At 38.3% G+C, this 13,062-nt stretch overlaps 1 long non-coding RNA gene and 2 pseudogenes across 1 annotated transcript; all 3 read left to right on the top strand.

Annotated features, from left to right (window-relative positions):
• Positions 1-479: 479 nt before the first annotated feature.
• Positions 480-2,567, top strand: LOC146679172 (uncharacterized). Its single transcript, XR_014912581.1, has 3 exons — positions 480-589; positions 687-755; positions 1,563-2,567. It is a non-coding gene; the product is annotated as an uncharacterized LOC146679172 (long non-coding RNA).
• A 36-nt stretch (positions 2,568-2,603) lies between these two features.
• On the top strand, positions 2,604-3,553 carry LOC146679171 (uncharacterized; annotated as a pseudogene).
• A 3,067-nt stretch (positions 3,554-6,620) lies between these two features.
• Positions 6,621-12,862, top strand: LOC146679170 (uncharacterized; annotated as a pseudogene).
• Positions 12,863-13,062: the final 200 nt, after the last annotated feature.

Here is a 13,062-nt window from a genome sequence, read left to right as displayed (position 1 = left end):
CAATTCCTAAAATTATTAATACTTAAAGCAAAACCACTCACTGAGTTTGCAAACACTAAAAGCACAAACACTGCTTTGCACTCAGTTTGCAATTTTGTAGCACACACTTTGCAAAACTGTAGGCACAATTCACTGCACAACACTCTTTTTGCAGAACTTTAAACACAACTCACTGCTTACACTCAATTACCAAATTTCCAACACACTCCTAGCAAAATTATACACATGTATGTGTAACCCAGTTCCTAAAATCATCTCAAACAAAAAGAGAAGAAAAATTAAAACATTTAATGTTCATTGTCCTGTTCTTACTGTCCCTGTTAATGAAAGTGAAATGAGATCAAAATATTTATTTAAACATAGAAGGAACGCAGATTATATATGATATGCTCTGGTCAAACAAGGGTTAAGTTTTCTCAGAGGGTTGATGAGCTCTGATGAGAGCCTATTGTTTTATTCCACTCCTCGCATGTCAGCCAATCGGTGAAGCTCTAGGCAGCTCTTGTCCCTCCTTAGTACCAGCTCCCAAGTTTTCAGTCTCTTGCTTCTACAGCCGAACAGAGCAGACGGACTAAAACTTTTGTTATCGGTAAGCTGGAGAAAGTAACCTCTAACGAGTTAAAAAAAAAATACGATCTAAACTGATATTTTTCACAAATTATGTATTTGCACTTGTTGTTGTCAAGGGCAGAGCGAAACCGGAAGGTTTACTGAGCTGTGGCTCCACGTAAATGCTGAGCATCCACTCGACGGCGGTAAGCTAAATGTGGCTAATCAGACACGTGATGTGTGGAGTGTGGGTACAGTTGTTCGATGTCTCTGAAACGCACTGTTGTTATGCTAGTTAGATCATTAACTAAGTCATTAACATGTGAAAAGCTGTAAATTGTTAAAGCAGCTAAAAATAACTTTGAGAGATAATTGTAAGCAGACTTTAACCTGCTTCCTGTTTAAATTTTGATGTCAATCAGTTGTTTTACAATACTCAGTATTGAACACTTGGAGGTAATTTTTAGTGTATTTCCACTTGTACTAGTAGGCCTATGGTACAAGCGGAATTAAGCACGTCTATTTTAATACTCCTATTTGTGGACTGAGTCCTTGTGTTTACGTGTTATTGAAATTGATTATTTGCACTTTGTTCAATTTCTGATAAGCATTTGCATATTATTCCATTTCTTAAAAGGAGTAATATGCTTATTTATTTGTGATTAGATATATATGTACAGTGAGTTATTTTGATGGATGTAATTAATGTTTACAATGAAAGTGAATCATATGGTGACTATAATTCCTGAATGTTTGCAACCTTGTAGATAATCTTTAATGTTACTGCAGGTTACAAATAAGTATCGAACCTTGATACTGTGAAATTTTGGATATTGATACTTTGGCCTTTGAAACTTGATATTTTAATGTTGTACAACATGACTGAGTTGATGATGATTGAATTGATGATAGCTGATCTGAATAGTAGTTACTGCACTGTGACACTACCTTAGGTTAATTTGTGAGAGTCATCCTTAAAGGGTACGTGACATATATTTGGCCATTGTTTATAGGTCAGGTTTTTATATGGGACGAATCCAAAGACCAGGTCAGCAATTCCAGAACCCAGAGTGTTCCAGTGTTCACTGGATGGCGAGCCAACCCAAGATCCTAGGAGACGATATACATATACACGCACACTCATTTGCACATTGATGGACTACAATCCTCTACTGTACAAGTAGTACGGTAGGACAGACAATCACCCACACACTCCTTGTCGGACGAATTCTATTGGAATACACCTGTTTGTCACGGGCCCCACCGGTACCATTTGGACTTAAAGACTAATTCTTTTACTTGTGTGCACAAATTTTATTTAACTCTATTTTTTTTGCTACTTTGGGGGAAATTTATATACTTGACATTCTGTTAAAACCTGTTGTGATACTGTGTTGTTTACAAATTTATTTTACAAGGCTTAACATCACTAAAGTATTTTTAAAAGCCACACAACTGTGTTTGTCTGGTTTCTCTGCCATTCGTGTGCCAGAGCTCTAAGAGTCGTTCTCAGTCTTCTGATACTAGCCCAAATTACTTAGTACCTTAGTAATTATCCATTGGTACTTTATGTAACTCCACGTAAGTGCTACATATGGCTATCATTAACACTATTTTGCCAACTGTCTGGCACACTGTCACATGTGAAAACTGTTTTAGATAATTAGTCCACTTTGCAATCAGTCTAAGCACTATAAACAGGCCACAGGTAAGCTGTCTATGTGGAGTACAATGGAAGGAGCAGTAAGAGTGAGAAGAGTGAGAATCAGAGGAGGCCGAGGGAGAGGATGTGGAGGTGAAGAAGTTGGAGGAAGAGGACGTGGAGGTGAAGAAGCAAGAGGGTTAGAGGAAGTTAGAGGAAGAGGACAAGGAGGAGCAAGAAGAGGACAAGGAGGAGAAAGAGGAAGGGTAAGAAAAGTAAGAAACAGAATAACTGATGACATCAGAGCTACAATAGTGGACCATGTCATCAACCATGGGATGACCCTGAGGGAAGCTGGCCAACGGGTTCAGCCTAAACTGAGCCGCTACACTGTGGCAAGTATCATTAGGACATTTCGAAATGAGAATCGGTAAGGACTTCGTAGCACTGCCATACTCTAATGAGAAACACAACAGTACCATACATGCAAAAATACCGAAATTGTTACTTTACAGAATTGCTAGACGTCCAGATGTTGGGGGCAGAGGCAGAATGTTCACTTCAGAGCAAGAGACCCATATAGTGAACATGGTGATTGCCAATAATGCAATAAGACTGCGCGAAATACAGCAGCGCATAATTGATAATGACACCATCTTTCAAAATATGCGCAGTGCAAGCATTTCTGCACTAAGTCGTGTACTTGCGCGCCACAGAATAAGAATGAAGCAAATTTACAGAGTTCCTTTCGAGAGAAACACAGAACGTGTAAAGCAACTGCGATATGACTATGTGCAGGTAAACTAGTGTCATTGGTTCTGAATTTGGAAGTGCATACTGTAGTACTGTGCATGGGCCCGATGTGTTGCATTTTTTTTTGTCTTGTCCAGAGAGTGATGGAACTAGAAGCAGATGCAATGGGACATGAGCTACTTTTTGTAGATGAGGCCGGTTGTAACCTCAGTAAAACCAGGAGACGTGGCAGGAACATTATTGGACACCGTGCCATCATCAATGTCCCAGGACAACGTGGTGGTAACATAACCATGTGTGCAGCTATAAGCCAAAATGGTGTTGTTCACCATCATGCAACCATAGGCCCATACAACACTGCACACATTATTGCATTCTTGGACACCTTGCATGACATGCTCACTGTTCAGAGACCAGAGCAGACCCGATATGTCATCATATGGGACAATGTTAGTTTCCATGGGGCTGCTTTGGTCCGCAACTGGTTTACAGACCAGCCATCCTTCATGGCACTAAACCTCCCTCCATACTCTCCATTCTTAAATCCCATCGAGGAGTTCTCTGCCTGGCGCTGGAAAGTGTACGACCGTCATCCTCATCAACAGGTAGCCCTTTTACAGGCAATGGAGGAGGCATGTGGAGATATTGACCAGGCATCATGTCAGGCCTGGATACGGCATTCAAGGAGATATTTTCCCCTTGGACTGAAGGATATCGCATGCGATGTGGACGAAATTTTGTGGCCGGACCCAGAAAGACGACATGATGTAGGCTGATTGTCTTTTTTTTCCTTTTTTTTGTGAAATTCCTATTTTGTGTTCTGACTTTGTCTTAGTTTTGATGAGTGTGAATAAACACCAATACTTGAAGTTTGGATCCTTGTATGTTTACATGATACTATGACAAAAGTGTGACCTCAAATTGACATCTATAGACAGAGAAAGCAAAAGCCAGATGTGTTTGGTATTCATACCATCAGTGTGCAGTTGGCGCATTGTGTGCTTAGTAGATGATGGCTTGTGTATACTGTTTGATACGAAAACACCATTTTTACGAAGGTGTGAAGAGTTAACCCTTTAAGACCTACCATAGAACCAAGTCCACCAGAGCTTATATTATATTTTTACATGGTGTGGTGCCATTTTTGGGAGCATTTCAAGTTGCTATACATCAATACAACCATTATAGTCCAAATTTTAATAATATGTATGCATTAAGTGCATAGAAATTACATAAATTGCAAGAAAGTGCAATAAACTACAAAAAAATTGAAAATCGTTTTTGTTTTTTTAACATATATGTCTAGTTAGAGAAATTTAAGAGGCTTATCCCTCAAAACTGTAAATGCAAAAAAGTTGCACAAAATAGTTTCCCAGCACAGGAAATTTATTTTGAGTGTCTTTATAGTTTTATTTTTAAAATACACCAATTTTCATATACTGCAGGAAAAACGAAAATAAATATTATAGTGCAAATTTGCAAAAAAAGCAGTATATGCATCAAAATAAACTATTTCCAGCAGTGCAATTTTAGTTCTAAGTATCCCAGAAACAACACAGAAAGTCATAAAGTCAAACATAACTTTTAAAAACACCAGTATAGGCTCGTGAGACCCTGATGGTAAAAAACTACATTTCCGCGAAAATGACGTCACTTCCGGTTTCGGGCAGGTAATGGCGGACATGCGAAAGTTCGCGCTGACATCTATTCCAACATAGGAAGTGTTACGAACAGCTGATCAGATCGGCAAAGCCTGTTGCTGGAATATTATGTTTTTGTTCCTGCAAGCGTTTTTTATGCAGTTTTTGCAAAGCTATATGTGGAAGGAAACTGTGACCTAGGACAAGCTGAGTGGATAAGATGTAAGTACAACTTCTCCAGTTTCATATGCAAACAAAATTATTGCGCTAGCTTATGTGGTTGCAGTTCTTCCGGGATTTAAAAATTGTTACGCAAAACAGAGTGTGCCCGCTCCGACCGGTTTTAAAGGGTTAATCTAGCTGTGTTCGCTTTTGCAAGAGAACTACAATGTTTTGATAATTGGGTGACAGGTTTTCTTATTTGTGTGTAGAGTTTTGCAAAAATAGCCAATAGTTACAAAAAACGTGCTTAAGCAATCAGAAAAAACTGTAATAAAAAAGAACAAACAAAAACATTCCAATGATCACATTGCTACGCAAAATTTGATGAGATTTGGTTACCTTAATGCCAAAAGGATAATTCAGGAGACTCATATGTAAGTTGTAGGACTATTTATATGGTTTTACTTGGTACCAGGAAGAAACTGCACAACCACACAGAGCCACAATAATTCTGAGGCTGTCCTTCTAGTATTTGCTTACTTTAAGTCCAATCCAACTTAATTTATAGAGCACTTTGAAAACAACATGGTTGACCAAAGTACTTCCCAAAGAATGATGATAAAAGTTAAAAATAAATACTAAAACATGAATAAAACAGACAATAAAATTAACAAAATAAAGAAGATTAAAAGTGACAAAAAACTGACTAATACGGATTAGAAGCTGACTGGTGCTACACCTAAACTGCCTTGAAGAAAAGGTGTGTTTTTAAAAGTGATTTAAAAATCTCAAGTGTAGGGGTCAGCCTAATATGGACAACTTATACCATAATTCGGGGGCCACAACAGCAAAAGCTCGGTCCCCCCAGTGTTTCAGTCTCCACGTGGGGACAGCTAAGAGCGACTGGTCAGTTAATCTGAGAGAAGTATGTGCTCATGCATGTCCCTGTCTGCAGGCGAGCAGCATTCTCGACCATTTGTAAGCGGGATAGTGAGGCCTGATCAATACCAACAATAATCAAGGCGAGTGGTCACAAATGCATGTAAAACTCTCTCAAAAAGTCAGAAAAAGAGATGAAAGGTTTGACTGACTCAGCTGAAAAAAAGCTGTTTCTCACCACTAGGTGCTTGGTTGTAGGTAGAGAGAAGAAAAAAAAGCAACATACACAGTGCAATGGTGTTCTTTATGCTGGGTGCATGCAAGAAACCCTTCACAGACTTGTATTCAGAATGTGATTACTGACTCAGCATACCTGCCAATCAAAGCAGCCATCGCTATCATTATACTGCTAACTTAAAAGTAGCCATCTAAATGAACCAAAGTACAAAAAAAAAAAAGAAAAAAAAAAAAGAACTGTTTACCATAAATTCATTTCATTTGCATGCCCAGTAAATATTATATATATTTTGCAATCAAATCCTGAATATATAGAATGATTGTCTGAATACATGAATATATGGAATGAAACTTGAATACATAGAATGAACTTCTGAATATATAAAATGAAACTAGAAAATATGGAATGAAACTTGAATGCATAAAATGAAACTTGAATGCATAAAATGAAACTTGAATGCATAGAATGAAACTTGAATGCATAGAATGAAACTAGAATATATGCAATGAAACTTGAATACATATAATGAAACTAGAATATATGCAATGAAACTTGAATATATGGAATGAAACATGAATAAAATGAAACTTGAATATATGGGATGAAACTTGAATATATGGGATGATCTTCTGAATATATGGGATGATCTTCTGAATATATGGAATGATCTTCTGAATATATGGAATGACACTTGACGTCACGGGGGTACTTGTGCCATCTAGTGCTTTCCTTGTTTGTAGCTGCGAGGAGTGCCAGTATGAGCCAGTCCACACGGAATCTTGCGGTTCAAATTCTAAGTAATGAGGAGCTAATTAACACCCTGGCAAATGCATGTTCTGGCCAACCTAATATTAGTACTAGTATACCGCATCGTACTACTGATGAAGAAATTTATTCACTGTTTTATCGTGGAAGACCAAATGTAGTGAACCTCACTGGTCAGATAGCACCTGGTTATCCAGCTAACCTTATGGAGAACACGCCTTCCACATTACAGGAGTCCCCCACAACGGGTCCCATCTACAATCTTAGACCTTTTACTCGAAAGGGCCCAAGGCAGAAGAGGTAAGAACAGAACTAAATGCATTGAAATTACTAGTGGAAGGTTAGTAATTGCCCATAGGTTTCATTTGCTCAACGAAGCTAAGTAAACAAAAATATTACAAAAAACAAAACAAAAAAACTGTTCAATAGACTGACAGCATGTCGATGTGGAGACTAAACTGTGCACAACAGTTAATTTGTTTAATTGTGGAAACATGCGATTTCACACCCCGTAAGCTTAATCTGCAAACATTTTGTAAAAGCAAAGCACATCATTCAGTTGTTACAATACATTTTTTGGCAATATATAATTTAATGAAACTTTTTTTAAAGCAACAAAATGTATAATTTAAGAGATTTTTTTTATGTGGTTAAGTTGTTAAGTTTCTTCACCCACCCATCCCACTATCTTCCATCATGTATCCATCAATTAATCCATCCATTCTCTTCCACTTAGCCAATTCAGGATTCCAACAGCCTATACTAGGTACCATGAGGCTAGAGGGTGTTTATTAATGCAAATTGGACATGTGTACAGCATGGTGTTTTTTTGTTTTTTTTTTTAATTAAATGTACTTCATTGATCAGAGAAGTGTGAGTATATTACATGCAGAAATGTTTACTTTGCCTTTATCCTCTATTAGGTTTCCAGCACAGCTAAGCAGGTCACATTCTGTGGCTCAGTCTTTCACCAAAGAAGCGATTCTCTTGCCAGACCATCTTACTGCACATGTGCCAAGGCGTAATAAAAACGCTTGGCTTTTTGAAAATGGACATATAAAATATGCACTGGAGTTTAGCTGTGACTGGGACTCAAAGTAATGCAGCCAATAAGGACTGCCTTCCAGCCAGTTGTGGAAGGATGCAGGTAAGCTTTAGATCCTTTTTCATAAAAAGATTTGTTTTTGTTACTTAGATTATTAAAGGTCAACTTTGGGTATTTCCAAAAATGATCTGGAAGCACTGATCAGATGACTGGATTGATATCTTTTAGAGTTAACAAAAATGAAACCTTTTAATGTACTGTATTGTATTGTAGTCTGTTAGCCTTAACAAAACTTTCATATACACTGTTTTCTTCTTCCCTAGGCTACAGATTTTGCTGGCATGCCACACCAAACTAGTTGAGCCATCACTCACTTCCAAACAGACTTTGAATGGAGACCTTCAAAGGTTAAACTACTGTTCTTTGTGTTGTCACAGTTGAAATTTTTAAAGAAGTTACCTCAGCCATTCCCATTGTTAACACACAGTCCATGTCTGTTGATGATGAGGTCATCTGGTGTGTTGCTACCCAAGATGTTTGTACTGTTGAATCTTCCATCTCTGCTGACACCCTCAAAATGTCCACCAATCCTTCTGTCATTGCTACTGATGAGGATAAGCCTTACTCCAGTGGAACATCTGCCAGACAGCACACCTGGCTTATCAGTGGGTTCTTCTGCCAGTGTTACTGGTGACACACGTGTCTTCTCTAGTAACACCTCCAGTGTGTCCAAAGGACCTACCCAGCCTACAGGTATGTGTTTTGTACATGTTTGTATCTTTTAATCTTTTGAGCTATATTGTGCAAAAGTCATGAGCCACCCCTCCTTTCTTTGTATTTTGCTGGGAAAAAAAGGAAATAAGTGCATTGATTTACTGCAGTCTACAAAATGATGTCTACAAACAGACATGGAAGCACAGTACATTAGGGTAGAACAAAACTTGTAGAATTTTAATGAGCTTAAAATTCAAAATGTGATATGAGCTACTTTAGGCTTCAACACAGCTTGAACTCTCTTAAGCAAGCTTTCCTGATGGTGATGTCTTCTTTTTATTGAATTTCTTTAAGCATGGTTCAGGAAAAGTTTTCCAGGCTTTTTGTTCTGTTCTCTGTCAAGATGATCCCACAAAACTTTAATAATGCTGAGGCCAATAAATAATTTACAAAACATTCTGGCTTTGCAGTACATATCTTGGCCTGTTTGAGGAAGAATACCTGTCAGATGACCCCGACCTCCAAGAAGCCATTTCAACGTCTTTAGACTCAAGTGCAAGTGAAAGGTCAGTACAACAAAAACTTTTACTTGTCATGTTGAAAGGTCAACATATTAACCATTATTTGATATTTGTTGCAGAAAAGGAGTCACCGGCTGTCTAGTTTTGAATTAGTTTGAATAAGCAAACTACAACCTGCAATTTCTGTTGTCCTTTGAAGATTACCAAGGCTATCAAATTAATTATATTTTATTTGATATATGTTTTGGTTTATGTTCACTTTTTTTGAATGGAGGTTGGTTGTCAGTGTTGGATCTTGTTTTTTTTCATGTTCTACTTGTATTTATACTATTTATAAATACTAGTGTATTTATGACAAGATAAAAATTTAAACTTATCTTTTTTCCATTATCACAAATATTCTTGATTTGTATCTCTTTTATGATAAATATCAATTACAGTCTTAAGGATGGTACATCATTATTCTGTTGGTGGGTTATTGCCATTGAGACTAGCATATTTCTTTACTGTGTGTGTGTGTGTGTGTGTGTGTGTGTGTGTGTGTGTGTGTGTGTGTGTGTGTGTTTCAGTGACGTCCAGAGCTTAGAGAGAATCTTGGAGCAGATTGTTACTTATTGAGTAAATAATGACAGCACTACACACTTCAACATCATAAGGCGAAATGTGTGGGATGGAGCATCCAGAGCCACGGGCACATGGGCAGATCCAATTTTTCACCAGAGAATAAAATATTTGTGAAGTTTACTGTTGACAATGGAGGACCTACTCGGGAGTTCTTCGACTTTGCCTCCGTGAAGTCAAGGACAAGCTTGGCATCTTTGAAGGTCCACCCAATGCTAAAGTTCTTACGTGCAACTCTAAAGGTGCTTATGATTTAATTAATTGTTGCCATTTGATTTATTTTACATCAATACATTATACATCAATTGGTTTGTGATTACATGTACGAGTTTAGTATCTCATACAGTTAACTAAACACATTTTTTTGGCAATGATAGAATTTTTGTACTACCATCTCTGCTTTGATTGAAAGGTTTGAAACAGTACTGCATATTTAGAAATTCTGGCCATTTTTATACATGCTCTCTCATTTTCAAATGTGATTTCAGTTTGACTTCAGTGTATTAACTAGAGATGGACCGATCCGATATTACGTATCGGTATCGGTCTGATACTGACCTAAATTACTGGATCGGATATCGGAGAAAAATAAAAAATGTAATCCGATCCATTAAATATCACGAAAGCACCTCACAAAACTTGCAACACGCCGTAACTCACCTCAGAACGTTAGCACGTCGGAGCAGTATGCATCATGTGATAGAGCGGCTGTGGCATGCGGGACCTGTGGTCTGGATAGCATTTGGAGCTTCGCTAGCAACCTGGCATTTCATCTCCGACAAAGTTATCCCGAGAGAAGTAAAGCAAGTGTGTAAGTCCATCTCTGAATGTTTGTAAAGCATTCCTGCGTTAAGCTTAACAAGCGACTGCCTCTTCTTGCTGCTACTTCAATCATGAAACTGCTTAATGATCAGCTGATCGGCTTTTCTGTCGCGACTCTGTCTCTCTTCTTTGTTTTTGGCCCACTTTGCACCAGAAAGAGGAAACCGGCGGCTGAACAACAGCAACATGTTTAAGCTTGATAAGCTGTTGTTAGAATTTATTTAATCTTACTTTCTACACCAGGATCCTTTTCTACGCAACTGACGGCTGGTAACTGTGCAGGGGCGGATCTAGCAAAGTTTAGCCAGGGGGGCCGATAGGGCATTAACAGGGAAAAGGGGCACAAAGACATACTTTTCTTTCTTATTCTCATTTAAAATCAGAATCAGAATACTTTATTCATCCCGAGGGAAATTAGGGTTACAGCAGGCAGCACGCTAATGGTGCATGCGCACTTACAAAGGAACCTTCTGACCAACTTTACACAAACATCACATTGGGCAGACATGTCAGAAGGTAGGCTGATAGGAAAAAAACAACGAAAATACACTACATGAGGTAAGAGGAGGAGAAAAAAAAACTCCACTCAGACTTAGCTCCTAGTGGGAGAACAGTTTGATAACAGAAAAAAAAAAAAAACAAACAAAAAAAAAAACCTCAGCACAAAAGCACATGACTATCAATACACCATAGAAACACAGGACAAGCAACAATTGAATGTCTAGCTTTTAATAAATAATTATCTGAATCTTACACCCAAGTTTTAATCTGATGTAAAATGTATAGAAGTCCATTACTGTATATAGTAACTGTTAAGTCTGATATACCCTAGTAAGCTATAGTACATTTTCCTTTGGGAAGGTACCATCTGTGCAGTCTGCAATTTTGTTGAAGAAAGATGTTGAATCTATTTAATATTTCTTGAAAAATAATTGATTTATGTCCTTTTTTTTTTTTTCACACTGCATCAAATTAAGGTTGATTACGTCGATTAAGCATCATGAGGTGGAGCGTGAGGGGTGGTTCCCTATTTTTTATTTATTTATTTTTGTTGTTGCTGGGAGTTGGAACCCTATTAGTTAGGTTGCTTAATATTTAAGCTAAGTACTCTTTAAAATACCAGAATAGGGAGGATGGTGTAGGTTTAAGTTTATTAGATTGATCAGTATTGCTGAACTATGAAATATTTGTTTTTTGCATACAGGTATAACAGAATAGCTTTAGTGTAGTTGTTGTTTTAAACTTGAGTATGAACTTATACAAAATGCAGCAAGATATTTAAAAAAAACAGTTTTGTTGATTAAAAAAAAAAAAAACACTATATCGGATTCATATCGGTATCGGCAGATATCCAAATTTATGATATCGGTATCGGACATAAAAAAGTGGTATCGTGCTATCTCTAGTATTAACAAGATAAATAAATAACAGGATAAATAGGAGGATAACTAAATAAATAAATTATTACCAATCCTGTGTACTGAGTACAAATAATAGGCTATTTCTGCATCCATGTACGCTTAATATGTTGTGGTCTCCACTAAATTCTTTTTTGACATTATGGTTTCACTGCAGCTTATGGGGATAGGTTAATTGGATAATCCAAATTGCCACTAGGTGTGAATTTGCGAGTGAATGTGAGTGCGAATGGTTGTCTGTCCCTGTGTGTTGGCCCTGCGACAGACTGGCGACCTGTCCAGGGTGTACCCCGCCTCTCGCCCTATGACAGCTGGGATAGGCTCAAGCGCCCCCCCGCGACCCTGAAAAAAGGATAAGCGGAAGTGAATGGATGAATGGATGGATGGTTTCACTGTATAGACTATATTAGCTTCAGGTGTGCCTTTCAAATTAAAGCTTAATTTTAAAAATATACATGTTTCACTTTTGCTTTAATCTTTTGGTAATTTAATGTATTTGTACACCAGTAGTCTTAGTCAGAATCTCATTTTCATCTTGTATTTTTCTATCTTATAGTTGAAAATGATGTCTCTTTGGAAGCGTTGAGGGAGATTAAAAATGCTCCAAAAGCTCCAACAGCACAAACATAGCACAGAGGTCCAGTTTAGCTGAAGCTACAACCACTTGTGTCACCTGTCAGTCAGAGAGGCCACAAAGAGGCTTCTGGAGGAGGTAAAACAGCTACGCCTCCAAAATGCCGAGAAGGACAGACGGATCATGGATCTCGAGCGGCGGGTGGATGAGCTGGAGCAGTACACCCGTACGAACGACGTGGTCATCAGCCGTATTAAAATCGAGCGCGCGGTGGCCGGGAACATCGGGGAGCCCAGCGACGAGGAGACCCGCTCGGTGGAGCAACAGGTGGCGTCCTTCCTCCAAAGCAAGGGAATAGAGATGGACCTGGAGCACATAGAAGCATGTCACTCACTGCCCAGGAGGAGTGACAGACCGCCGGCCGTCGTAATGAGATTTGTCAATCGGAAGAACAAGGTCGCACTGCTGAAACGAGGACGCAAACGAAAGGCACGGACGTTTTCATTAATGAGCATCTGACACGAAAAAACGCAGACATCGCGAGGAAGGCAAGGCAACTGAAGAAGAACGGTAAAATACAACATACATGGGTAACAAACTGTAAGATTTTCATTAAGCTAAACGGGACACCAGAAGAGGCAAAAGTACTGATAGTGAGGAACATGGAGGATCTGGACAAGTATAACTGACACCAATGTATCAATTACACCAGGAAATGA

This window comes from Rhamphochromis longiceps, linkage group LG1 (genome assembly GCF_057381845.1).
Source record: "Rhamphochromis longiceps isolate RC_006_pf linkage group LG1, R_longiceps_female_GT1.1, whole genome shotgun sequence".
NCBI lineage: Eukaryota > Metazoa > Chordata > Actinopteri > Cichliformes > Cichlidae > Rhamphochromis > Rhamphochromis longiceps.
The sequence above is the reverse complement of the archived record's forward strand: the minus strand, read 5'-3'. Positions and strand labels throughout refer to the sequence as shown.